General features: G+C 37.2%; 1 long non-coding RNA gene across 1 annotated transcript; it reads right to left on the bottom strand.

Annotated features, from left to right (window-relative positions):
* LOC141407500 (uncharacterized) lies at window positions 1-27,494 on the bottom strand. The gene is made up of 3 exons (XR_012416878.1): window positions 27,258-27,494; window positions 12,873-13,065; window positions 1-575 (listed from the first exon to the last, which is right to left on the bottom strand). It is a non-coding gene; the product is annotated as an uncharacterized lncRNA (long non-coding RNA).

The raw sequence follows: 27,494 nt of genomic DNA, 5'->3' as shown, positions 1-27,494 counted from the left end.
GGATTATTTTGATGACTAGCAAGCATTGATTACCACTAATGACAAAATTAAATTACCCAGCTGGCCTAAGATTTCTCAGCTTCTCTTTGGATTATCTTCTGACTCTCAGTTGTATGGTTAATTACCTCATTTTCTACTGTCATCTTTGTTGCAAATTGCTTGTTCCCTTGCAAATTGTGAAAAGAAAAAGGAAGAGGAAAAAGGATTTTTCAGGTTTGTTTTTTGTTTGTTTGTTTGTTTTGTTTTGTTTTTTTTACTTTCCTTAACACATAGTTTAATCTGCATGGAAACCCCATATGCTTTCACAGTTAGCCTTTTTTTTTTCTTTCTTTTCTTTCTTTTTTTTTTTTTTTTTTTTTAGAATAAATGTGCTATATTACCTAACAATGAAGTGACAATGACCATGGCAAAAATAAAACAGAGAAATAAATATAAAATCCACATGCATAAGCACACACTCCACATCACCAAAAAAGAATAAAGGAGTTTAAAATAACTGACCAGTTTCTCAAACATGCCTCCAAAACAGAGTCCTCCTGGATCATGGTATTACTTTATATCATTTATTTTGCACACTGCGGAAATAAGATAATAAACATTTTTCAGATAACTGATGAATACTCTTGATTACCACAGTTAAAAACAGTCATCTTTTATCAAATAGTTTTAAAAATTGACTTCAGTTTTCTATTCTTTAAGCAAATTATTCTGTAAATAACGACTTTTATTTAAAAATTGGAATAGTCACTGTGAACATGCAGTGAGGCAGCAATACCTTTGGGACTATTTAAAAATGGCCTTTGAGTACTGTGTTTTGAAGTTCTCATCCATGAGATATAAAGATATAGCATCTTTTTTTCTGTCTAAACTCACTTCCTCAGCTATACGTGATGGTTCACACTTGTAATGCTGGCAATATGAAAGGCTGCAGCAGGAAGATTACTTGAGGCTGGGAGTTACAGACCAGCCTAAGAAACATAGCAAGATTGTCTCTACAAAAAAATATCAGACGATTTAGCCAGGCATGGTGGTGTGCATCTGTAGTCCCAGGAACGCTTAGGTGGAAGCATCTCTTGAGTACCAGGAGTTTGAGATTTCGGTGAGCTATAATTGTGCTACTGCCCTCCAACCTGGGGAGCAGAGCAAGACCTTGGCTCAAAAATAAATTAATTAATTAATTAATTAATTAATTAAAATTATACGCACTTCCTCTGGAGGAAGTTCTCTTTTGCCACATGGTAGCTGCTGTCCTCCCATCTTCTTTACTTCTTAGGTCTTGTTGCCCTTCTACTGGTTTAGTTTCTGAACTACAGATTTGAAAAGAATTACTGTACAGGCCAAACATGTAGGCAGGCTAATAATTTAGTGTTTCCTAAAATATGTTCTTTAAATATTTATCCAATATTTATTAAGATAGTAGCCTGAATGTTGCCTTAGGGAAGGACAGAGAAGAAAGATGGCTGATAGCAGGGCTGACCCTTTCTTCTACTGTTCTAACCTGTGCACTTTGTCCCCCAATTTTTGTACCTCATTCAGCTCTTCTTTTACTTTTTTTTCTAAAAAAGTGTGTGAATTAAACATCTAAATTTCTACTACCTGTATTTAATAATTGATAACCTTTTGCCATACTTGCATCATCTATTTTACTTGCTGATGTAGCTTAAATTACAGACACTAGGTCATGTCAGTCCTATGTATCTCAATATGAATCTTCATAAAATAAAGAAATGTTCTCATGTAAATACAGAATTATTGTTATATCTAAGATAATTAAAATATATTTTAATGCCCTCTGACAACCTGAATTTAATGAGACCTGGCTTCCTTGGATAGTAACATAGAGATGGAGTAGCCATTGTTATGCAATCTGCTTTCTGGAGAATTACTCTCACGCTAAGGTCAACCCAGACCTCCTGAAGGCGTCTCTTTACCACACAGAGGGCTTTTCTTAAGAGAATATGAGATTCTGTCCATTGTGTTACATCCCCAATATTATTTAGAGTAGCAGCAACCATTTAGCTGTCCATCTATTTCATTGTCATTCCAAGCCTGGAAGGTCTTAAAGAAAATGCCCTAATTTTGATCTGGGATAGAAAAAGAACCATCAGAACTCGACACCACAATTGGAGTTCAGGGGACTAAGAAATGAATCAGGGCCAAGACATACTTTGTGATCAAGCTTGCAAAGTGGAAAGAAAGCCAAAACATTTAACATCTGTGAAACTGACTCTCGCACATGACATTCCAAGCTTTATAATTCTGCTGCTTAAATAAGCCACAATAGGAATCTTAGATTTTTGGTCAAAATGAATTTAGCATCCTCTATGATTTGTGCAGCTTGCTATACCATTCTACCTCTTCGGCAGTAGTAACAGTGTTTTTATTGAAGTTGAAACTGTGTGCACCAAATGCTAACTGGAGGTATTAAAACAGTCATGAATCAAGGCTAAGACAGATCATATCTTCAGGGCTCTGTGCCCTTAGATGTGTGGTTAGAATGAAAATTGCAGTTCTTATACACATTTGTTCCCCAAGGGAACATGAATTTGGAAGAGCAGAAGCTGCCACAAAGACTCATGAGTAGAAGATAAAATGTCCTTTTTCATCTACAAGACAAAATTTGATGTTCACAGCAAAGAGGAGCTTCTTCATGGGGGATTTCCAAGCATTTGTGATGATGATACTGAAGTCTATATTTTAATGATGGCAAACAGATGATATTTCTTTGGAAATTAAATGCTTCGCAGTGGTGAGCCCCAACTACAGAGTAACCTTGTCTGCTAAGTGATTAGTGGAAAAGAAATTGTGGGAGGAGGAGATACTGTATCTGGATGGCAGAATATTGAACATAATTTACAGCCTGACAGTGCAGAAAGCCACATGAATGACCAATATAATGAGGATGCATGCCTTTATGAACATTTTTCTCATCAAGAAAGTCAAAATGAAAACAACGTTGAATACTATTCTATAGAAATTCAAACAGAATTAGCATTGCCCTCATTGGGTTCAAACTTTGGCCTTGGAGCTTACTAATTGGGTAATATTGGGTACTAAAACTCAACCTCTTCAACTGTAAAATAGGGAATCTACCCCCAAAAAGTGATTGTGAGGATTAATTAATTAAATATAAGACAAATTATTTAAAAATACATATTAGCCTTTATCCATGTGGTTTATTTAGGGGAGAGGGATCTGGTTGACATTTTGTAATTATACAAACATCCAAATGCCTTACTGTGGTAGCCTCTAACTTGACCCCAGCCCAGTGGTCCTCACCTCCTGGTGTTCATGGCCCTGTATCCCCATTCCAAAATGAATGAGGTCAACCTATATAACCACTAGTGTATTTTAGAAACTATTATATATCACTTATATGGCTAGATCACAAAAGACATTATGGCTTCTCTCTTGATCTCTCTTGGAACACTGTGAGGAAGGCCAAGTGTCATGTTGTGAGGACATTCAAGCACCCCTGTGGAGGGAATGATATGGCAAGAACCGAAGTCTCCTGACAATAGCCAACAAAAAAACTGAAGCATCCTGCCAACCTCCTTGTGAGTAAGCCATCTTGGAATTAAATTCTTCTATCTCATTCACACCTTTAGATGACTATAACCCTAGTCCAATTTCTTGGGTACAATCTCATGAAAGAATCTTCTCCAGAGCTATACAACTAAGCCACTCCTGAATCCTTGACTCACAGGAATTGCAAAATAATAAATGTTTGTTGCTTTGAACCACTAAGATGGAGTAATTTGTTAAACAGGAATATGTAACTAATACACCTCCCATCTTAAGCTAGGCTAGAAGTGAAAAGATCTATGTAATCTTGGTAATGCAATCAGCAATGTGTATCAAGGTAGTTTCATGTTGATTGAATCCCAGTGTAAGGAAAGGTTTGCAATTAATACATGACAATACTCAGTCAGGATATAAACTAGCTAATTTAAAGACTGTGATAGGAAGTAGGATGATTGAGAACTAGGAGAGTAGAGGGATTGAAAAAATTTGAAGCTGCAAAGGTGCTATGATCTGAATGTTTATGTCCCCCCAGTATTCATATGTTGAAATCCTCACCCCCAAACTGATTATGTTAGGAGGTGTGGCTTTGGGGTGGTGATGAGGTAATGAGGGTACAGCCCTCATGAATGGGATTAGTGCCCTTATAAAGGAGCTCCCAGAGAGATGTCTTGCTCCTTCTGTCATGTGAGGTCACAGTGAGATGGCAGTTGTCTGTGAGAACGTGGGCCCTCACTACACACCAAATCTTCTGGCGCTTTGCTTGTAGACTTCCCTGCCTCCAGAATTGTGAAAAATAAGTTATGTTTTTATAATCTTTAGGCTTTTATGAAGTCTATGATCTTTCATTAGAGGAGCCAAGAGTCTTGCAGGCAAGAATGCAGAAAACAATCTGGCAAGTAGGAATTCTAATAAGGTAAGGTACATGTTTTACCTTTCTGTATATTAGAGGCAATAATGTGACATCTCAGCCAGCCACAACTCACTGCAGGCCAAAATCATCCATATGAGAATATTTGGTGAGATTCTTTCAGACAAAGAATAATCCAGGGTTTGCCTGTAGTTTGGTGATGTGACAAATCCTCATTGACTATTGCCTCTTTTGGGATATGTTCTGCAGTTCTAAAACTCTGGCTGGCATCAGGAATGTGGCTAAACTCACCACTAATATTGAAAAAAGACAGCCCTTTCTTACTTTCAGAGAATCTTCCATATCTCATTACTCCATGAGGTGAAAGACCTTAATACCCATTATTTATCTATGAGCCAAGAAAGCTGGATGGTAGTTTCTTTTGCTGTGCAGAAGCTCTTTAGCTTAATTAGATCCCATTTGTCTATTTTGGTTTTTGTTGCCGTTGCTTTTGGTGTTTTAGTCATGAAGTCCTTGCCCATGTCTATGTCCTGAAAGGTATTGCCTAGGTTTTCTTCTAGGGTTTCTATGGTTTTAGGTCTAACATTTAACTCTTTAATCCATCTTGAATTAGTTTCTGTATAAGGTGTAAGGAAGGGATCCAATTTCAGCTTTTACATATGGCTAGCCAGTTTTCCCAGCACCATTTTTTAAACAGAATTCTTTCCCATTTCTTGTTTTTGTCAGGTTTGTCAAAGATCAGATGGTTGTAGATGTGTGATGGTATTTCTGAGGCCTCTGTTCTGTTCCATTATTCTACATATCCATCTGACATAAGGTTAATATCCAGAATCTACAAAGAACTTAAACAAATTTACAAGAAAAAAAACAACAACTCCATCAAAAAGTGGGCAAAGAATATGAACAGACACTTCTCAAAAGAAGACATTTATGCAGCCAACAGACACATGAAAAAATGCTCATCATCACTGGTCATTAGGGAAATGCAAATCAAAACCACAATGAGATACCATCTCACACCAGTTAGAATGGCGATTATTAAGAAGTTAGGAAACAACAGGTGCTGGAGAGGATGTGGAGAAATAGGAATGCTTTTACACTGTTGGTGGGACTGTAAACTAGTTCAACCATTGTGGAAGACAGTCTGGCAATTCCTCAAGGATCTAGAACTAGAAATAACATTTGACCAAGCCGTCGCATCCCATTACTGGGTATATACCCAAAGGATTATAAATCATGCTACTATAAAGACACATGCACACGTATGTTTATTGCAGCACTATTCACAATAGCAAAGACTTGGAATCAACCCAAATGTCCATCAGTGATAGACTGGATTAAGAAAATGTGCCACATATACAGCATGGAATACTATGCAGCCATTAAAAAAGGATGAGTTCATGTCCTTTGCAGGGACATGGATGCAGCTGGAAACCATCATTCTGAGCAAACTATCACAAGGACAGAAAACCAAACACCACATGTTCTCACTTGTAGGTGGGAATTGAATAATGAGAACACCTGGACACAGGGCAGGGAACATCACACCCCGGGGACTGTTGTGGAGTGAGGGGCAGGGGGAGGGATAGCATTAGGAGAAATATCTGATATAAATAATGAGTTAATGGGTGCAGCAAACCAAAGGGCACATATATACCTATGTAACAAAGCTGTATGTTGTGCACATGTAACCTAGAACTTAAAGTATAATAATAAAAAAAAAGTTATTTGTATATTTTGAATACTAGTCATTTATCAGATATATGTTTTGCAACAATTTTCCTTCAGTCTGTAGCTTGTCTTTTCATTCTCTTAGAGTGACTTTTAAAAATTTTTAATGAAGACTAACTTACTATTTTTTCTTTCATAGATTGTGCTTTTGATGTTGTACCAAAAAAGACATCATTGCCAAATCTAAAGACACCTAGATAACAAAGGAGATCTTTCCCCGTAGAAATGTTATAGTTTTGTGTTCTACATTTAGGTCTATGATCAATTTTGAGTTAACTTTGTGAAATGTGTAAAATTTGTATCTAGATTTTTTTTTACTCGTGGGTGTCCAGTTGTTCCAGTACCATTTGTTGAAAAAATTACTATTTTCCCATTGAATTACCTTTGTTCCTTGTCAAACACCAGTTGACTACATGTGTATGAATCTATTTCTGGGTTCTATATTCTGTTCCATTGATGTATTTGGCTATTCTTTCACCAAAACCTTACTCCCTTGATTACTGTGGCTTCATAGCAAATCCTGTAGTTGGGCAATATCAGCCCTTCATCTTTGTTCTTCTCCACAACAATGTTGTAATGGCTATTCTGGCTCCTTGCCTTTCCATATAAGTTTTAGAATCAGGCTGCTAAAATCCACACAACAATTGAAACCATATGGAAAATAAGAGGTAATAAAATCAGAAATCTAATAAATCTAAAATATTTCCAAGTTAAAAACAACACAAAACAATGCACTGGAATTTTGATTAGAATTGTATTGAACCTAGAAATCAAATTTGGAATAATGAATGTTTATAATATTGAGGTTTTTTAACCATCTTCAAGAAATATCTTCATGTATATGCATTTTTTCTTGCATTGGAATTTTGTAGCTTTTCTCCTATAGATCTCATACATTTTTAGACATGTATCAAAGTATTTCACTTTTATGGGTATTAATGTAATGGTATTGTGTTTTTAATTTCAAATCTCACTTGTTTGTTGCTGATCTATAGGAAAGTGATTGACTATTGTATATTAATCTTGTATCCTGCAACCTTACTATAGTTGCTAATTAGTTCTAGGAGAATTTTTTTTTGTTCCTTTTGTCTATTTTTCAGATTTTCTACATAGACAATTATGACATCTGTGAAAAAAGTTTTATTTTTTTCTCCTCAATGAGTACATCTTTTGTTTCTTTTCCTTGTCTTAATGTATTAGATAGGACATTTAATATGATGTTGAAAGGGAATAGTGGGTGGAGGAATTGCTGCCTTTTTCCTGATTCTAATTGAAAATCTAGTTTCTCACTATTAAATACGATGTTGTCTGTAGGTGCTTAGTACATGTTCTTTATTAATTTGAGCAAGATTCCCTCTATTCCTAGTTTGCTGAGAGATTGATCATGAATGGATAGTGAATTTTGTTAAATGCTTTTTCTGCATCTAATGATGTAGTCATATTTGTGTTCTTTAGACTGTTGATGCAATAAATTACATTGATTTTTTAAAAAGTTGAACCAGCCTTCCATACCTGGATAAATATCACTTGTTCATGGGAGATAATTATTTTTATACATTTTTTTCTTCAATATGCTAATATTTTGTTGAGGTTTTTGCATCTGTGTTCATGAGAGAGATTAGTCTCTGCTTTTCCTTTCTTGCAATGTATTTGTTTGTTTTTTATGATGATAATACATCCACCTAAGCCCCAGGTTGTGGCCACAGGCAGGGTAGCCTGTTTTCAGGGTGCTTGTCATGCACTGCTCATCCTGCTGCTGGGTGTAATGGGATTGCTGCCAATGGCTCATGTTTTGGCCCTGGCAGCAGCAACCAGCAAAAGTGGCAGCTGTGAGTGGGGAATGTCAATGGCAGGGGGTATTCCCTGCAGGGCAGGATGCAGTCTGGTGGGGGACAGGGTTCTCAAAGTGGCATCTTGTTGTAGCTGCTTAGGACTCAGTGGTATATGAGACTCATCATAAGCACCTCTGGAGCAATGTAGTCATATGGTCTCCAGGCAGCTTCCTATGTTAGTCTCAGAGACTGTGAGGGTCAAGGGGCTTTCCTTTGGCTAAAATGGCAGGAATTCATGGTGGGAAAGTGGACTGCTGGGAATCCTTCACTTACTCTTTCCTTGCATTGGGATCCTCTCCAGGCTGCCAGCTGATCCTGGCTAAAGAGGCCACCTCTCCTTCCTTCCCTTAAGTGGTTTTGTCACTTCTCTGTTGAATTTCAGTGTTCTCTCTTAGAGGATCTATTTGTGAAGTGTGATTACTTGCTATTTTGGTTCTTCTCTGAGTAGGAGGTGAGTACCAGATGCCTCTAGTCAGTCATCTTGAAGAAACTGGACATGATGTACTGGGGGAATAAATGGAAGTAAATACACCTTTAAGGGTGAGATCTTGTGTTTTTGTGGCTAGGAATTAGGCTGTGTCACTTCTTGCTATAGCTATATGGGTCAGAAGCGAAGATTTCTTCTGGTATCCTTTTTCTTGTTTCCTCTGTCGTCTTTGGGTTTCCCTAAAGACTTCTCCTTGAGTAAGATCTGAGATGTGCAGTTCATTCAGGTGTATTCCTCTGTTATTTATACAGCAGCCCTATTGATGTGGTGATAAGGTTTAGGGGTAAAGGAAGAATTCTAAGGTCCTGTTACTATGCCTTATTCCTTTTGTAAGCCTCTAACTTTGGGCTACAGCCTTCAAAAGTACTCTTCAGTCTCTCCCCGCCCCTTAAATGAGGCAGTAATGCTAGAATAGTTTGGATTTGTGTATTTCCCTTCCCCTATGATGGAAGCTGGAGTGAGCTGCAGTTCAGTATTTTCTTTCTCTTTGGTTGGTTAGACTAGTAAACTCCATTTGGGGTTAGACTCAGGAAAAATACTTTCCTTTAAGGGAAGTTCATGTTAAAAAGAGCATAATGTTCTGAGCATATTTCAGATGGCTACTTTCCCTTCTTCATGCCAGAAGCACACAGGAGGTTTTCTTTGTTCTTTTTTTGTGAAAACCTGGTAGATTCCTGGAGGAAAGACTCACAAAAGTATGAGGGTCTCACTAAGACAGGGCCCCTGTGGATTTTTTTGTAGCTCTCAAGCTTATCCACAGTAAGCCTCAAGCTAGTCCTCAATTATAGTTAAATGTTTCTATCTCTGTACTGGCTCAAGTGATGCAGTCTGCTCCTAGGCTTCTGCCCCAGTAAGCTGTGATTCTCTGTATTCACCTCTCTTTCTCTATAGTTGGGGAAGAAGCAGTTTGCCCATTGACTTCTTTGATGGTGCTAACAGGAATTAGTCATTATTTTCAGTTCGGGCTTTTTTGTTGTGAGAATGGTAGTGATGGCTCTGAGCTCTTTACATTCCAGACTTGAAGTCCTGAATTGTTTTTAACTGATCTGTGGAGGGAAGCTGTACCTCCCGCAGGGACTTTATGCAAAGAGAAGCTAGTTTTAGCCAGGGTTCTACAGTTGAGCCCATGGTGACTGCGACTTGAGTAAGAAAGATAGATTTCAGCATGTATTAAAGACCAAACGCTGAACAACTGAGGTTTATACATGGCATCAGAAGTTCATATTCTGAAACCAGGTGAAGAATGAGATAGGGACCAAAGTCTGAGCTTTGTCAGGTCCTGTATATCTCAGAGGTGGCACTAAATTAGGAGTTTTCCTGGGGTTATACCAAAAGGAAATCATTACCAAGTCATCCTTGGGTAAAGAAAATGTATAGAAAATGTTCCAAGACATAAAATTAAAAGATTTTGGTGCATATATAAGTTGTCCAATCATATATTGACCTAGGAGAGCAGAAGAATAAACTGATAGCTAGGAAGGGAATGGCCAAAGTCAATATGAGTGGAGAAGTGTGCTAGAGTGGTTCTACAAATAATTCTGTAAACATAGCCTGTCTCCCTCAATACCCTCTCATGTACTGCTCAGTCTGTTCCAAAGGATCTTGGTTATAGCCACTAAAGAACAAGTGGTGGTGTCATCTGTCACATTTCAAGAGAAATCTGAAAGGCTGCTCACCCTCCCACTTCAAAACACTCTTCTCATTTGTAATACAGTCTAAAATTCTACCTGTAGAAAGTTCTTAAGATTTCCTCTTACTGTGACACTCTGTAAAACATGAATACTTCTGAGAGGACCAAAACATTTATTTTTACCATATTTCTATCATGTATCAAAACACTATTCATAAGAGGAACTAGATTATGATAACTGGGTACTTGGGGAGGGAGAGGAAGAGAAGGAAAAAAAGAGTATTGAAAGCTGCTGATGCCTTACAACTCAGGAAAGGTGAATGACAATTTGATTTATTTTAAATTTTGTATATGGGTGAAAATGTAGGTATATAAATACACATTATCTGGAAGTGATTTCATCAATCTCAGAATATCATATCATTTTATTTGAACCTGTTATACAATAAATAGGATAGTTGTCCTCTACTGTCCATGAGGAATATGTTCCAAGATCCCCTATGGATACCTGAAGCCATAGAAGGTGAATCCAAGTTCCTTTTTTGATAAGATGGGGGGGCAGGTACTTTACTTGCAAATGTCTATTGCATATTATACCTATGTTTTGTTAGCCATAATACATCTTAAACTTTTAGAGTTCAAAAGTTGTATCTCATAGATTATGATTGAAGGGAAAAATTCATCAGTCACTTACACACTTATTTAGGCATTTTTTTAATGCAAGATATGTAAAGTGCTAGATCAGATATATGAAAGTAACCGTTAATATTTCATGGTAACGATTCATTTGTAGATGACTGCTGTAGGAGCTAAACCCTTTCATATACAGAAGATTTAAAGAAACTAAGTACAGAACCACAACTAAAACAAAGTAGACTCAAGGACCATATGTGCACCATAAAATCGGAAAATTCCCTTAGCAGTTCTTTATGGTCCCCGTTAGGTACTTATTCAAAGGCAGATTCAGGACAAGAGGGAAATAGTAAAAGAGCCTCAATACTGCACAGCAGTTTGCTAAATTTCACCAGGTCTCTTGCTGATAATGAATCTCATACGTGTTACTTTGTAAGTGGAGTTGACTGAAATTAGAGAATGGATAAGCAAAAACACTCTGTGGCTCTTGGAACTTTGGAGATTCAAAAGCAATTCACCTGCTAATGTGTTGCTGATTTGTAAGGAAAATAGTATCTCATTTTTCTTTATCAGTTTTAGTTTTAACCAAACACAGGGCAATAAATTGAGCACCACATAAGGTTTAATACCTGCCCCATATGCCAGTATTAAAGTGGTATCCTTGTAGTTTTGTGTTTGTAAACACAGTTATATGAGAAAACATTGCCTTTAATTTAAGTAAACAATTAAGATATTGACACAGTTGTCATTATAACAACAGAAAACATAATATGGCTCTGTGTGTCTCTTCTCTTCTTCTCTCTCCCAACAACATTGAGGTTTATTGTATAAAAATAAGATTATAATAGATAGACCTAAATCTGTCAGTACTCAGAGACTTAGATTTCTGACACAGTAACACGTTTGCATTGGCTTCTAACACAGAGTAAAAGTAAATTGTATATGATAGATAGGTAGATAGGTAGATATGTAGGTAGATAGATACATAGATGATAGCTAGGTAGTTAGCTTAATTTGTAGATGATGATCATGATGAAAATAGATGATAAAGATAGACAGATGAGAGATCGATAGATAGATAGATAGATAGATAGATAGATAGATAGATAGACAGAAGCAAAGCAAGTCCCTCTCTCTCTACCCCACAATAGCAATATCTTTGAACAACAAGATACTCTTTGTTATTTGAACTCTTTGAACAACTATCTCCTTTACGTGAATGAGAACCATATGAAGAAAGTATCTTGTAGATATTTTTCTTGGGGTGGCTCATTTTTAACTCAGGACTCTTTGGTTCTCACAATATTAACTAACATTACCACTGCCATCACCATTACCATAACATAGCACTATCATTTCACTGTCTTCTACACTTGCCTGAAGAAAAAAAAAAAATCTTGGTTATTGTTAAAAGCATAAATTCTGCTCATCAAACAGAATCGGCTAAATCAGACTTCCTCAGGGTAAATACTTTATAATCTTCATGTTTGACAGAAACCCCAGGCAATTCTTATTATTAGGAAAGATTGAGAAATAATGATTAATTGTTTCATTTTATTTGAAATGTATCTGAGCAACCATCTGAACTAGGAGTTATGAGATAGACGATATTCCAATTATTACAAATGAGAAAATTGACACTCAGAGACATGTAATACCATGGTGAAGGTCACACAGCTAAAAAGTGGCAGAGCTAGATCTTAAACCCACATATTCTGGCTCCAATTTTTTTTTTTTTTTTTTTTTTTGAGACAGGGTCTCACTTTATCGATGCAGGCTAGAGTACAGTGGCACAATTTCGGCTCACTGCAGCCTCGACCTCTTGGGCTCAAATGATGCTCCCACCTCATCCTCCCGAGCAGCTGGAACTACAGGCATGCACCAGCACACCTGGCTAATTTTTGTATTTTTCTAGAGATGGGGTCTCACTGTTTCCCAGGCTGGTCTCGAACTTCTGAGCTCAAGCGATGTGCCTGCCTCAGCCTCCCAAAGTGCTAGGATTACAGGTGTGAGGCACCACAGCTAGCCTCTGGCTTCATTTTTTTTTTAATACTTCTCCACCAAATGCTGAACCACTTGCTACACTGCTAATCACATGGAAGCTACTCAAGATAAAGGCTCTGGAAAAAATTGCAAAGTAAAACATAACCTTCTCTCATTACTCACTGAGGGTCTATACTATCCACTGGTTCTCCTGTTCCTTGCGCAGAAGATTCCTGGAAACCTCTGACAAGCTGAAGCATTCCATTACAATCTCCTACTAGGATGACTCTGTTTCCTCTGGAAGGGCCCAGGCTCCAATGCTTTCTTCCCTTGTCCAGCCTCCTCTTTCCTCTGCACTCATTCTTCCAGGCAGAGGCTGAAATGTAAGAAGCAAAAATCACTAGTGTTTAATGAACTAAAACTAGAAAACTGGACTCTCTCTGTGGCCTGAGGCAAAACATTCTTTGTGTTGCCCATGTGAATTACTTAATCTGATCAGAGACTCTACAGCTACAAGAATTTAGGAGTCAAATCCCTTATTTTAGAGGAAAGGAAACTAAAATGCTGAAAGGTAATTTAGTAATTCAAATGGAACTGTAAATCTAAAATGTGTAAGGTAATATGTATGAGCATATACTGTCTTTCTTTGTCCCTCTTGTAAGTTGAGCCGTCCTTTGCCTAACCCACACTGACCACAAAACAGTTCATTCTCTTTTTTGATACCACTTCTCCAGGCCAAACATTTCCCTGAATACTTAATATACATTATTTCACTGAACTTCAAAACAACCTTTCAAACAAAATGATTTACATGTTAGAAACTTATTACTTTTTGGCAAAAACAAGAATAGGATCAAGACAAGATTCAAATTTAGATATTTTTAAATTGCAAAACGTGCCCCTCCTCCCCTTCTCAAATAGTGGTTACTTCTCAATCTCCACTTTTCTTATTTTTTAATAAATGTTATTGTTTATATTTAAGATATGCAACATGTTACAGGATACATATAGATAGTAAAAAGGCTAGTAGAGTGAAGCAAATTAACATATCCATCATCTCACAGTTATTCATTATTGCTTGTTTTGTGGCAAGAGCAGCCAAAATCTACTCATTTAGCATGAATCTCACATACAGTACAATTTTATTACCTTGTTGTATAGTGCCCGTGTTGTACATTAGATCTCTAGACTTGTTCATCATGCACATTTGCTGCTTTATATCCTCTGACCTATACTTTCCCCTTTACTCCCCAAGCATCACCCCTGGTAATCATTGTTTTATTCTCTGTCTCTGTATATTTGACTTTTTAAAAGATTCATCATATAAGTGGTATCATGTAGTATTTGTCATTCTGTGTCTGACTTGTTTCACTTAGCATAATGTCCTCCAGGCTTATCCATGTTGTGACAAATGGCAGGATCCCATTCTTTTTTAGAGCTGTATAATATTCCATTGTATATACATAACACAGTTTCTTTATCCAATCATCCACTGATGAACACTTAGGTTATTTTCACTTTTCAAAATACAAAATGCTTCTAAAAATAGTTCAAATAAGTATATGCTAGAAAACAATGCTCTTGTGTACAAAGCTAAATAATAATTAATAGTAAAGGTAATAGATGAAGGGTAACAGATCCATGATGCAAAGAAGGCTCGGTGGCCTGGAACAATTAACCAAAATCAACCAAATGAAACGTTAACCTACCACACATGTCTGAATTTAGGTGTAGAGCAGATGCACAGATACTGGATAAAAAATGCTAATGGTCAAGGCACAGTGGCTCGTGCCTATAATCCCAGCACTTTGGGAGGCCAAGGAAGAAGGACTGCTTGAGGCCAGAAGTTAGAGACCAGATTGGGCAATAAAGTGAGACCCTGTTTCTATAAAAAATAAAAAGTAATTAGCCAGGTGTGATGGGGTGCCACTGTAGTCCCAGCTACTCAGGAAGCTGAGGTGAGAGGATAGCTTGAGGCCAAGAGTTTGAGGTTGCAGTGAATCATAAACACACCACTTTACTTCAGCCTGGGTGAAAGAGCCAGATGCTATCTCAAAAACAAAACAAAAACATCCTAATGTGATTGTTCAGCTGTCAAAAAGTATTAAATTCATTCATAGACTTGCATGCTGGGGAATATTCAGATGGACTTATCTTAAAAGTTCAACAAAATGCAAATAGTATTAACATGGAGCTGTGAAAGAAAATTTCAAAAAATGCAGCTAGTGAAGTAAGAATGAAACCAGGAGGGCATGGTGTCCTGGAAGCAAAAGAAAAATATATTTCAAGATGGATGGAATTATCAATAACCTTAAATACTGTAGATGGCACTAGCAAGATGATGGAGAACTATTAGCCATAGGAAGATATAGATTAACGGTGAGCTTGTTAAGAACTATTTACATACAGTTAGGGGGTCCAATGTCTAATTGGAATGGGTGGAAAACCAAATGCAAGGTGAGTATATGGAGACTACAAACATAAGAAACTACTTTCATGATTTTTTTTTCCATGAATAGGATCAGAGAAATAGGACTCTAACTGCAAGGTTATATAAGGGTAAGAAAAAATATTTTTAAAAATGTTTTGAAAAAAGCAGGAAAGAGTGGAAATGTGGTGATTCAGGACAGAAAGTGTTTAATTGCAGAAATTAAATTCTTAAGGTACTAATGGTGGATTAAATTTGTGGCAAAAGCTAACTTGGTCTTAAGTAGGAACATCGTTTTTACTATAATGAGAGAAAATAAGGGAAACTATAATAAGGGAACTGATACAGTAGGGTAGTCGAATTTTTGGTGCAGTTGAAGTAATTCTCTTCTAATTCTGTTTATTGTATGCAAGGCCATCAGCTCAAACATTATGTGGCTGTGGATACTAAAGATTTGACAAAAAGACATGCAATTGTTACTTTAGAAAGTGACTAAGTGCATTTAATAGGAACGTTTAGCAGAACTGTCTTAATATGGAGACTGCTTTTGATACAGTGGACATAAATGTAAAGTAAGTCCTATCAGTAACTCTTCTCTAAATATCGAGATACTTGTTAATAAATACAAAATAAAATGGCAGTTGAGCTTAATCAAGGTTCTGGATATTCCAGGTGAATAGAATTCCAGGAGAGAGAAAACAGAGAATTCACAAGGTCTGTAAGGGATCACATAGCTGGACTAAAGAATCGGGCGTTCTATTGAAAGTTAGGACTGGGAGTGATTGACCAATAGTGAAAAAGTGTTAAGACAAATGGAATACAAATTTTCATGCTTTTTGAGGATTGTCGGAAGAAAAATATTGAAGTAAATAAGCTAAAAGAAGAAAAGTTGATAATTAAAGATTGAAATATTTGAAACTAACATTTTGGGAGTAGTATAGTTATAGGTAATGACAAGATCATTCCTGGACGGTCAAGAGAGATAGGATGAAAATGTTGGAAACAATCATTTAAAGGTTCTAAGAATGTAGGAGGTGGATGTATCATCAGTATGCATGAGGAAATCTTAAAAAAAGTCATAGATGTGGAGAGAGAGACAAGAGCTAAGTATCCTACGAGAGAAAGAGGTAAACACGGTGTCTATAGATGGCAGTAATGGAAGTGGGAGCTAAGAAAGTCTGATGGTTGAACCTGACAAAAAGCTAGTGTTTTAAAGGAGGAAGGGAAAGAAATGGTTCTCAAGTTCTCTCATTTCTCAAGAAATGGTTCTCTGTATTCCCAACACAGAATAGAAAAGACACATGAGTTATAGGGAGTGTAGAAGAAAAAACAGGTCTCCATTCAAGGGGTTATAGAGATGTATTTTCAGTGCAGCCACATTTCAGTTAAGCAAGAAGATAAAGTGATCATTCAAAGAAGGGGTTGAGAACAGAATGGAGTATGCTTGTGACAGTGATTCCAAAAGGTACTGAAGGATTTGAAAAAGGTGGAGCATTGGGAGCTAAGATCCGATCACTAAATGTAAACAATTGTAGGGGGATAATCATTGGTATTACGCTGTATGGTATTGAAACTTGGATTTTTGTTGATATCCAAGGATACAAGCACAGTGGATTAATTCTAGAAATCAGAAAAGGGATAGAATACCCTAAAGCAGCTGTTCGTGGCCCTTGGGGAAGGGTCAATGCAGCAAAACATGGAATAACTAGAGACTGAGAATTCAGTTTTGTCCCTGAGTAAAGAAGCTGACTCGCAAAAGCTCAGAGGTGATTGGATGACACAATTTCACGTGAGAAATATATGAAAGATGTGAAGGTTCTAACTGACTATCAGATCAATAAAAGCTGAAAACATGACTCCACTAAAGAAAACAATGTATTCTTTCATTGTGTCAATAAAAATTCACTGCCCTGCCAAAGTGAATATACCCACTGGCTGATGTAACGTATCCAGCACACTAAGGATAATTCTGGGCTTTATTCTTAAAGAATAACATTGCTAAGTGAGAGTCAATCTACAGATCCCTAACATGTGGTGGAAATCAGGAAGTTGTCAAGACACGTAGAAAGAGAAACAGGTCGTCAGTGCCATTTTATCAATAAGTAGAAAGTACTTCCACAAATATAGGCATCTGGACCCTTCGGGATATCTTAGGACCCTTTAAGCATATAAAGGACCAATTGCTTGGGAAATCTGATCTCTCCTTTTAAAATGATCTTAATAAAAATGTAACCTGTGCTATGTTTCAGAATAATCTAGGAAGGTTATTAAAAAGTGTATGCTCCTGGGTCCTTTGTCAAACCCATCCAATCACACTGAGAATGCATCCAGAAATCTGTATGTTTCAACATGCACAGGGAATCTCAGATCATTAATGGACTAATGGGAGGCATTTGAAAGGTGGTCAGTTTGGTGCCCCGTGCCATGTTGGACAAGAGCTAGGCTTATCTTGGCTCACTGAAATATCTCAGGGCCCAAATCATGCCTGGCACATAGTGCGTACTCAAACATTTGGTGAATTAATGACTGAAGAAATGAATGATTTCTCTAATATCCATTAAGCCCTCTATCCTCTCAACTACAACTCAGGATATTGCTATCAATTAAACACTTCTGTTTCTCAGCCTTTACCCAGACACTTCCTCACCAAATTTACCTGTTCCAAAATCTTTCTATGATTGAGCTCCTGCCAATTTAATCTTCTTCTAATTCACTCTTACCTTTAAATTCTGACCCTCGTGTTATAAGCTAACTAATAAGTAAGGGTGAACCCTTTCATTCAATTATCAACTTTGATGCTTGGTTAGGACAGTCTCACCTGGCCTGATAAGTCCTCAGAGCTTCAATCAATCCCATCACGGTTAAACACGGCCATGTCAATACCACTTCCGGCAGAGCTAGAAATATGATTTGCCAAGGCTTAATGTGGTCATTCATTTCAAATAGCTGAAGGACAAATCCATGAAAAAGAAAATAGAGTTATTCTGAGTTTTTCTAAGAGAGATTTAAGATTAGCAGGAATAAGTTATAGAGAGAAGATTTTGATCCAAAATAAAGGACAATCTAAAATTAATCTTTCTACTATGACATCAATTGCCCAAAAGCAGTCAGCTCCCTTTTACTAAGATAATTCAAATCAAAGCAAAATAATTTATCTGGAATAGAATCATAAAACTTGAAAGAATTTTAGATATCAATTCAATATACTACTTCAACCTCCATTCTATAAGTGAAATCTAAGGTCCAGAAAAACTGAGACCTATCTAAATTCATAGACCTTATTAAAACCAGCCCGGGCAAGCTTATAATCCCAGCACTTTGGGAGGCCAAAGTGGGTGGATCACCTGAGGTCAGACGTTCAAAACTAGCCTGGCCAACATGGCAAAACTGCGTCTCTACTAAAAACAGAAAACGAGTTGGGTGTGGTGGCGCATGCCTATAATCCCAGCTACTTGGGAGATTGAGGCAGGAGAATTGCTTGAACCTGGGAGGCAGAGGTTGCAGAGAGCCAAGATTGTGCCCTGCACTCCAGCCTGGGCAACAAGAGTGAAACTCCATCTTAAAATAAAATAAAATAAAGCCAGTTGTAGGAACATAGCCTGCCCTGAGGGCTTTGTCCATATATCTACTCAAATTGTAGAAGTAATACCTGCTTTGATTTATATGACTCCAAATGTCTTGTCTAAATTCTAGGACTTAGGACTCTGTATTTTGAACTTATCTTTTTTCCTTCTTTTTTGCTTATATCCAGAATTTTATAGTTAATTAATTTTTCATGGAAATGAAGTGAATCATGACTCTTGATTTGCGTATTTGCAAATTGAAGAAAAAAAATCAAAAACAAATCTGCCTGAAAACAGTATATGACAACCTGTTATTTACTGAAAAAAGGTATCTCTCTTTCTTTTTTTTAAGGTGAAATAAATTAAATGGCATCCACCGTCTTGTTGTGTGGAACATGATCCTCCCCTTGGGCTTGAGAATACGACTTTTTCAATGGTAGAAAGAGGAAATAACATTTACGGAATGTCTGCTTGCTAGGTGCTTCATATATGTAATCACATCTAATTTCATTTAATCCACACAATATCTCTGTGAAATGGTTATTATAGACATTTTACAGATGAGGAAATTGGATTTTAAAATGGTTTAGTGCCATGCTGAAAGCACTATAGTTAGTATATGGTAGAACAAGATGTGAAATTAGATCTTAGGGGAACAACTGTTCTGATTAGCCCAGGACTGAGGAGTTTCCTAGGACATGAGACTTACAGTGTTAAACTTGGAAAAGTCAGGCAAACTGAGATAACTGCTCACCTTGGTTAGTCCTAAATCCAGAGAAAAGTGAAGAAAGTTCTCTCCTAAGATCACCAAATGACAGTGACACAATTTTTTTTTTGGTGGGGAGAGGTGAGGGTGTAGTTTTGATGTGACATGTTAAGACATACAGATTTCAGGATCCATTCTCTGTGATTTTGATTGAATAGGTCTGGCATGAGACTCCAGAACACATACTGTTAATATCTTCCTAAATTATTCTGACACACATAGATCATAGGTCACATTTTTAGAAAGCGTTTCTAAGAAAGAGAGACTTCCCAAGGAGTCTCTCTTGTATACTCTTACAGGGTCCCACTACATCCAGAGGAGCCTGGCACCTGTATCTGCTGGCATCATTAGTAACATCTGATCTAAAGATAATCATCGTTCTGGAGGCCTCTGTTCACATGTATTTGGCAGGAACTGGATAACTCGTCTTTTCCTTAATAGAAGATCCAAAGCCATTTTACAGCCTTTGCAGCCAAAGACCATGACTTAGGGACACCAGACAAGCATTGTCACCATTACTCAGGCATTGGAATGATCTCATTAACCCAGTAGTTCTCAAACTCCAGGTGTATAAGAAGCACATGGGGATCGGTTCAACGTGGACATTCTTGTACTCTATATTCTAAGAGTCTGATTTAATTGCGCTGAAGTAAAATTCAAGAATACGCAATTTACACATCCTTTTCTCCCCGCCAGGTGACTTGGCTATCTTCTTGATTCTTTACCTGTGTTAAAATTACATTCATTCTTTGCTTATTGTGTACCCAACACAATATTAAACCCTGGCTTGTGGAGGGATATTTGGAAAATACTAAATTGTATTAAAACAAATCATAAACTACTTAAATAATTTTTAACTTAGAGGGCAATATATTCGATCATACAATTGCCTTTTGTTTATTTATTCTCTTTTTTGGTGACAAAATATCCATTTTGAAACTGTCTCAAAATAAAAGCATCTGCATGGGGAAAAATTACATTAGACATTTTGCTGATTTCTTCTCTTTGTCATTCATATTTCAGTGCTAATTTTCTAAAGTCTCTTACACAGAACAGTTTTAAATTCCATACAAGGCAAATTGGGCAAATTCCATTTCAGAACTGCAGTTGTGTTGACACACAGTAATCTTATTAGCAATAAAAGGATATTACCTATAATTGAATAGCTCTGCAATTAGCAAATTTCAGAGCCAGGGAACACCATCATTCTTCAGTTTTACATTTGTTTTTACCCACACCAGGAAATGTCTGAACTACCAACAAAACTATTAGCATGTTCTTGCTCTACTAAATGAAAAAATAACTTAATAAAAAACTGTTTCACCCGGAATAAATATTAACTACAGTTCATGCAGATAAGCTTAATTTAGCAATTAGGATTGTGTTGTACTCTTACTCTGACAAATAAAGTCTGCATTTATTTTATGCAACATAACATCTATTTCACCCCTAAATCTAATCGGGCACAATTCTGTGTTGACAATAAGGGCCCAGTTTCCATTTATTTAAACAAATATATCTGTGTGAAAAATAATTATTCATCTAGGCAAGTTATATTTGGTGTTTTCATGACAGCTGTATAATTGGGTCATTCTAATGTTATAATGCATGCACACACACACACACACACACACACACATACCCACACAATTTCTTTAAAAATGGATTTAGGTACGTTCTAGGGCTCAACATCACCCATGGAACAAATTACATTAAAATTACAATTAACTTCCGCTCAACTGTCAGCAGAAATCGATGTTGCTGTGTACATATTGCCTCTTCCTCACTTTTATTAAGCCCCTTTCAATTACGAGGGAGCATAAATTGGAAGGATGTTGCTATGTCATCTACAGTATTAAAATGTACGAGGAACATTGACCCTAGCCTCTAGAGATTATGTGAAAAGCCATTTATATGCACAGCTGTACAAATTGCCTGAGTTTAATGCTAAATTCCGTGGAAAATCATCTTTGCTGCTCTGCATCTGAGGAAGGACAAGGTTTAAATATTTAATGTGTTCCCTTACCAGACAAGCCCAGTCAGCAGTGAATTAGTGAACCGGTCAGTACAGAGAGCTCTTTTTGGGAGTGACAGGTTTTGCCTTTAAATGCAGTAAATGACCTGAGTTCACACTTAGCTGAAAACAGTAGCCAAGAGAAAAGCAAGCTGGGTTCATGCACATTGGCTTTGCTAGTGCTGTCTTCCATCACATGATTCTCAGACTGATTCTGGGGGCCCTGTCTGTAGCCTAGTCTTCAGATTGGTCACAACAGTGTCCCTTTCCTCCTTTCACCTATCTGACATTTCTTCATGTATATGGACTGATCTGGAAAACATTGTTTTGGGCATATGACTGAAAGAGCATCACCACTTCATGTTGTATGTGTGTGGTGGTGGGGAGGGGAGCAAAATCAACCTGTTCACTAACGGAAGCCTTATTTCAGAGTGTGGCTGTGAGGGTAACTGCCATCGTTAAAATCCCACGTGATTATGTACCAGCTGACTCTGTTAATTTACTTATCTTCATATCACTCAGCTTTCTCATCTGTAACAATTAAGAAAATTTCTTTTTATTTTCAAAAAATGAAGATTATAACATTTCCACAGGAATTTTTTAGGGTAAGAGACTTAGTAAGTGAAATATATTATTTATTTTGAAACTTAGCAATTTTCCAAAGTGACTATAACTTGAGTTGTGACTTATTTTTAAAATAGCACATGCAATCTTCTTTACAGTGAGCAGAAACCTGTCTCCTCATTACCTCACCTTACCCAGGTAACTTATTGTACCTTTTGCCTTATTGAGACTCTCAAGAGACAGAATTAGTTGCCCAAGAGCTAGTGAGATTTTTGTCATAGCTGATGTTCAAACGGAAGCTGGTAGCAATGTTGTAGAGAGCATTCAAGCTTTGAAAGTACAGTTACATCAAGACAACTCTCAACTGGAAGGTTAGAGGAGACAAAAATGGCAGTAAACTGGGGAGTGTGAAAGTCCAAGTCAGGTGTCAGAATCACTAGGGAACATTTTCAAAATGTTCGTCTTGAGGGATAAGGAGAAGGGTAAAGGAGTCAGAAATTTCTCCTAAACTAGCCCTCTTCCCCAACCCTGCTTTGAAAATTACTAGGTCAATGGTACCCAAACCTGGCTGATCACTTGAATCATTCAGGTTGAGTGACATCTTGAGTCAGAACTGGAGATATTTGTCTAGACTGAAGAGTCTCAGCCCTGCAGCATTGCAGTCAGCTGGAGAGGGGGCTTTCAAAAACACTGATGGTTATGCCTCCCCCAATATTAGTACATGAAGATGCATCTCCCAAAAGGTAAATACAAAGAGAATAGTAATAATAATATCAGTTCTCACTAGTCTACTGAGTAAGTTCATCCAGCCCTAAACAGCCACAGTGGCAGTGATTTGGGAAGTTTAATTAATTTGAGTAAGTTTACATGGCAGATTAAAGGCCGAAGTACAACTCAAATCCAGTTCTTCACACTCTTGAGTTGGTTATGTTTTTACTTTATCATCATCAGATAGTTTTCCAGGTTCTTTGGTGCCCAATCCTGTTTGCACTAACAAACGATGCTCCTTTCCTTAAAAGCATTCCACAACAAAGATTAGCTATCAGTAGTAGCTTTAAGTCAATTTTTAACTTCTAATACCTTCAGACCTGAGACTCTTTAAGTTTGCTTTTGTTTACAAATTATAGTTGTGAAGGACTGGTGACTAGTTGGAGTCTAGTGAACCTCTCAAGAGCTACAATGCTTTGATTAACCTTATAGTAATTTCATATGCAATCATTCTTAATGCAAAGAAAATTAACAGGCCGGGCGCGGTGGCTCAAGCCTGTAATCCCAGCACTTTGGGAGGCCGAGACGGGCGGATCACGAGGTCAGGAGATCGAGAGACCATCCCGGCTAACACGGTGAAACCCCGTCTCTACTAAAACATACAAAAAAACTAGCCGGGCGAGGTGGCGGGCGCCTGTAGTCCCAGCTACTCGGGAGGCTGAGGCAGGAGAATGGCGTAAACCCGGGAGGCGGAGCTTGCAGTGAGCTGAGATCCGGCCACTGCACTCCAGCCTGGGTGACAGAGCAAGACTCCGTCTCAAAAAAAAAAAAAAAAAAAAAGAAAATTAACATACCAGTTGTTGTTGTTTTTTTTAAAAAAAAAGGCAACATGGCCGCTAACTCAAAAACAAACAAATCACATTTCTTTTTTTAAATATAAAGGGTAATGAGAATTGTTTATATTTCACTTTTTAAAATAATTTCATATTTTATTTTAGATTTGGGGGTACATGTGCATGTTTGTTTCATGGGTATGTTGTGTGATACAGAATTTTAATATCTAGAGTGCTAAAATTGAGTTTGACATTTCTAAATTTCTTGCATCGACAATTAAAGTCGTTGTCATGCTTAAAAATATATCCAACTTCCACTTTTAGGAAGATGGCATAGGCATACTTTTCCTCATTCCTCCCACTAAAATCTTTGTTTTTTGATAAAACAAACAAAGAAGACTCTGAAAGATAAGGAAGAGAAGGAAGACTGGCTAGGGACTCAAGGCCTGAATTTACCCCATGGTAAATTATCTGGATTTTTTTTTTTTTATTATTTTCGTCTCATGTATCCCAACTTGAAGGTAAAGAAGTCAGCAAGCAGGAAACATCAAAAGGCAAAGATCAAAAAAGACATGCACAAAAGCCTAATCTCTCTAGCCAAAGGCACAGAAAAGGGGCAGCCTAGCAAGACAATAAACTGCTCTACTCTAGCCAAATAGCACAGAATACAAAACTGTAGCCCTAGTCACACCCACACCAGGAAAGGTCAAATAGGAAGTCTAGAATTTCACCGTCACCAGATTATAACAAGGCACCCAAATGTTGCCCCTGCCTTGTTGTGAGTTTGTATCAGAAAAGTAAAATAGACAGCTGAGACCTTGATCCTTGCTAGATTGTAACAAGGGCCCACGACTGCAGTGTCAGTGGAGACCCTGCAGGGAGCCTGAACTTCTTCCTTCAGGTGGTGGTAACAAGATGACCCTTATGTCTCTTCTCAGGTGTCTCATAGAGAGAGGGTCTCACCACTCCCAGTGGTCAGGAGACCATTCCTCCCCATGATCTCAATGGAGGCCACGTAGGGAGCAGTAGTTATGTGCTTATACCCTCAGAAAGCTACCAATGGAGGGTTAGAAGAGGGCCAGGACACTCAGTGAAGAGAAGTACCTTCTCAGGTGTCAACAGAGGCTGATTGGCAGACATAGAATTCTACCTCTACATGGAGGTGAACTTCCCTTTCCTCTGGTAGAGCAACAGCAGTGGAAGCCAGATAAAACAGAAGCTTTAAAGAGATTCGAGTCTCATAACACAACAACAGTAACAAAATGGCCAGATTTCAACTAAAAATAACTCATCATGCCAAGAACCAGGAGTATCTCAAACTGAATAATAATAATAATAATAATGATAGTAATGCCATATTAGATTTCTAGGGCTGCGATAACAAATACCAAGACCTTCAAAACTTCCTCCTCTATGTAAGCAATGAAAACACTGATAAACTAAAACAGCATTTTTAGAACTCTGGAAAGCAACCAATAGCTTACAATAACAGTGAAAATCGGCAGCTTGCCAATCACTGAAAGGGGCAGAGCAGTATTGGAGTTCTTTCAATGCCTCATTTCCAGAGATTGCTATTATTATACTCATTTGATGATTCCTTGGAAGACTCCATTCACAAAACTTTCTTTGTTTAACCTAAGTCATAATTCACGAGTGTAAAAAGCCTTTCTGTTAGTATGTTTGTCAAAAATAATCACAGAAAATTATTTAACATTGCAGCTGCCTGAAGCGCTGAGTAAAAATGGACAAATAATAGGCTAATGAAAGAGTTCAAAAGAAGAAATCTTGAAAATGAGTTGTCTATAGGGGTCTTTGAAAAGCTATGGCATATTCCTGGGAATCCAGAAATCCATGTTCATGTGTAGGGTCATATAGCACAATCAGGACACACTAGAGAAGAATCCAAGCTTTCACATCTAGCTAAACTTGAGTTTCTGTGTAAGCAGTAAGCGTAATGCAGACTTGTATAATATCTGGTTAGGTATTAAAGACATGTGACAACACACATTTCAGCAGAGTGAGACTTACTGGCTTCAGCCATTGTAAGAATTTCCATTGAATCACTAAGACTTTAGTGATTACATATGACAAAGAAACTGCAGAAATAGTTTAGAAAAGTTACCAAATAAACAACATACAGCAACATCAACACACACTGGGGGAACAAGGGGAAGTAAGGAGAACCTGACTTCCAGTAATTACCTTTATATTATTTTAAATGTATAATTTTCAATAAAAAAATTATGAGACATATAAAGAAACAAGAAAGTGCAGCCAGTACACACGGAGGGGGCAGGTTATCAATGGTAACTGTGCCTTATGGAGACCAGACATTGACATTTTAAAAATTCATTGACTAAATTTTTCTCCAGTCCAGACATACTAGACAAAAATGTTAAATGAACTATTTAAGTATGTTCAAGAACTAATGAAAACTATGTTGAAGGAACCAATGAAATGTGTGATTATGATGCCTCACCAAATAGAGAATATGAATAAAGACAGAAGAAAGACCCAAATAAAAATTCTGGAGTTTAAATGTCTAATGATTTCTATTAAAAATGTATTAGAGGTGCTCAGAGAAGATTTAAATAGTAGAAGAATGAGTGAGCAAACTTAAAGATTGATGAATTAAAGTTATCTAGTCTGAGGAACAGAAAGAAAAAATGAATGAAGAAAAATGAACACAACTTCAGAGACCTGGGGGACCTTAGGTACGGCAACATGGGCATAATTAGAGTCCCAGACGGAGAGAGTGAACTAGTATAATGAATATTAGAGGAAATAATCACCACAACTTCCCAAATTTGATTTTAAAAACCTCAATTTATACATTAAGTAGGTTCAGCAAATCCAGATAGGATAAGCTTAAAGAGATCCATACCTGGATACATTATAGTCAAATTGTCAAAGACAAAGAGAACCATAAAAGTGGCAAGAGAAGTGACACATTTTATTTAGGCAATCCACAATAAGATCAGTGCCTGATTTCTCATCAGATACCATAAGGGCCAGTAAGCAGTTGGATGATACATTCAAGGGTGCTAAAATAGAGATCATCAACCAGTAATTTTATAGCCAGAACAATTATTCTTTAAAAGTAAATACTAAGACATTATCAGATACTCAGACAATAACAGAGAAATTTTTGATAGAATACTAAGTCAACAGGAAATACTAAAGCGAGTTTTCCAGGTTGAAAGAAATGTATACCAGACAATAATGAGAATAAACATGAAGAAATACAAAACTATTAAAGATACCTACTAGGTAAATATAAAAGACATTATAAAGTTCTTTTTTTAGTCTGTTTTTCCTCCTGTCTAATTTAAACAACAACCATTAAAATCTGTTTTGATGGGCACACAATGTATACAGATCTGATTTTTATGAAAATAGCACCAAAGGATGGGAACAAAACAGGAAGATACATATATAGGCTTTTTATACCACTGAATTTTTGTTTGTTTTAATCCAAACTAGATTGTTATAAATTAGGATATTCATTGTAATCCCAGAGCAAATCAATCACTAAGATTATAACTGTAAAACACATAGTAAAATAAATGATAAGGAAATGAGTGGTAAGCTATAATGTATCTATTTAACATGCAAAAATTTTAAGAGAACAAAGAAACAAAAAAGACATAAGCCATATAGAAAACAAACAGTAAGGCAGACATGACTCTTACCTTGCAAGTCATTATAATAAATGTAAGTGAAGTCGCCGGGCGCGGTGGCTCACGCCTGTAATCCCAGGACTTTGGGAGGCCGAGGCAGGCGGATCACAAGGTCAGGAGATCGAGACCATCCTGGTAAACACGGTGAAACCTCGTCTCTACTAGAAATACAAAAAAGTAGCCGGGCGCGGTGGCGGGCGCCTGTAGTCCCAGCTACTCAGGAGGCTGAGGCAGGAGAATGGCGGGAAC

The sequence above is a fragment of the Macaca fascicularis genome, chromosome 8, assembly GCF_037993035.2.
Source record: "Macaca fascicularis isolate 582-1 chromosome 8, T2T-MFA8v1.1".
Lineage (NCBI taxonomy): Eukaryota > Metazoa > Chordata > Mammalia > Primates > Cercopithecidae > Macaca > Macaca fascicularis.
This window is presented reverse-complemented; position numbering and strand designations above follow the sequence as displayed.